The 1,637-nt window shown below is 46.4% G+C and overlaps 1 non-coding gene across 1 annotated transcript; it reads right to left on the bottom strand.

The window, feature by feature from the left end:
- Nucleotides 1-405: 405 nt before the first annotated feature.
- On the bottom strand, nucleotides 406-628 carry LOC119347790. The gene has a single exon (XR_005168535.1). It is a non-coding gene; the product is annotated as a small nucleolar RNA U3 (small nucleolar RNA).
- Between the last annotated feature and the right edge of the window lie 1,009 nt (nucleotides 629-1,637).

Here is a 1,637-nt window from a genome sequence, read left to right as displayed (position 1 = left end):
TCTTACTCTCAGCAGTGGCAAAGTTCAGACGATCATGCACTGGGCTTGTAGTAAGAAAATCGTAAGCTGAATCTTGATTACTTTGCACGCGTGGATGCAGTGTGACACGTCGTGCCGGATGAAGGCTCCTAATCGGTCTCGACGACAAGTCGACCAACCAAGCCAAGCATGTGATCCATGGACCGGTAGGTGTTGTATAAAAGCCTGAGCCGTGAAGCAAATATCTATCAGCGATCGAGCTCCTGGAACAGGTGTAGATGAATGTACGGATCATGCATGTGGTCAGTTGGCTTCTGTTACCTTTGGATATTTTTGCAGTGACTAGTACTAGTGCAGCTAAAAATAAATTGTGTGCATCTTATTTGCCACAAGATGAAAGGAGTTGCAAAAAACAAAAAGAATTGTAGTCTGTCAGACAACCTCTGAGCCACCCTGCACCAGTGTGAAACTAGATCAAGAACGATCCTCTACAGCCATCAGATAACTCCCATCAGGAGAATCCTAGCCGTTAATCACGGTCTGGCCTAGAGGTTAGAATGCATCAACCAGACATGAGTGCTTGCCTCCTTATTAGTAAAGGATGCAGCAGTACGAGCCTATAGAACAGATCATGTTCAAGTAAGGTCGTGCTACCATGAGCAGCGCCTCGCCTTATAAACCACTCCTGGATCGCCTAAACTAGCGAGGTGGGACTAATTAAGTAGAGAAGGCATGCAGCGCAGCGCAGCCTCAGTCCTCAGCGAGAGGCTGGGCCGACAGCCTGGAAGGAGACGCGGGTCATGGCCGATGTAACAGACCGCAGCCCATGTGACGAATCAGGAATGTGTGGTCTCGCGCTCCTATTTCATTGTTTTTTTGATCCGCCACAAAAAAAAATCGTTGTTTTTTGTTTTTTCATTTTCGTTGCATCAGCCGTGGAGATTTCCAACCAGTTTAATGTCTGCCAAATGCTGCAGCCTGTACTTTTAATGCATACTATACAATTTTTAACAATGCTCATTTAACAACAAAAGTAGCTAATTAGATTACAATCGCACATTGCAAATGTAGCAGATATTCTACCAGATTAGAGAGAAGAAATTCTCAAAAAAGAAAAAGATTCTCTACTACTAATAAAAAATCAAACTAATTCTTTCTTAAAGCCACACGGCAGATGTACACAGCTTAATTGACACCGTACGATTAGACCCGCTAAATTTAATCTAATAGCCAGCCTTAATCTAATCTATTCTCCGGTGTGCATTTAGTTTTTTACGTTGGCTGAACATGCTTCACCGCAGAGGGATGGGAATCTCCGCCCCGCACCTATGCAATCCCTACAATCACGCAGAGGGCAGGAAAAAAGAAGGAAAGTGATCTCAAGCGGATCCCCTCGCTCGCTAACTGCAAGGCCGCGACCCACGCTGTCGCCTGATCCTCCTCCGCCACCGAAGCCGTCGCAGAACCGACGAATGTGCCGGCAGCACCTCCCATCCCCTCTTATCATCTCCCGTCTTCTCATCTTCCCTATCCCTACCCAGAACGAGACCTCGCAAGCCGCCGGATTAGAGGAGAGGAAAATTTGGTATGTTGTCGCAGACTCGATGCATTGCGCCTCCATTACAAATCCTAAATTCGTGGGTATGTTGGATTGCGCC

The sequence above is a fragment of the Triticum dicoccoides genome, unplaced genomic scaffold (genome assembly GCF_002162155.2).
Source record: "Triticum dicoccoides isolate Atlit2015 ecotype Zavitan unplaced genomic scaffold, WEW_v2.0 scaffold755, whole genome shotgun sequence".
In the NCBI taxonomy this organism is placed as follows: domain Eukaryota; kingdom Viridiplantae; phylum Streptophyta; class Magnoliopsida; order Poales; family Poaceae; genus Triticum; species Triticum dicoccoides.
This window is presented reverse-complemented; position numbering and strand designations above follow the sequence as displayed.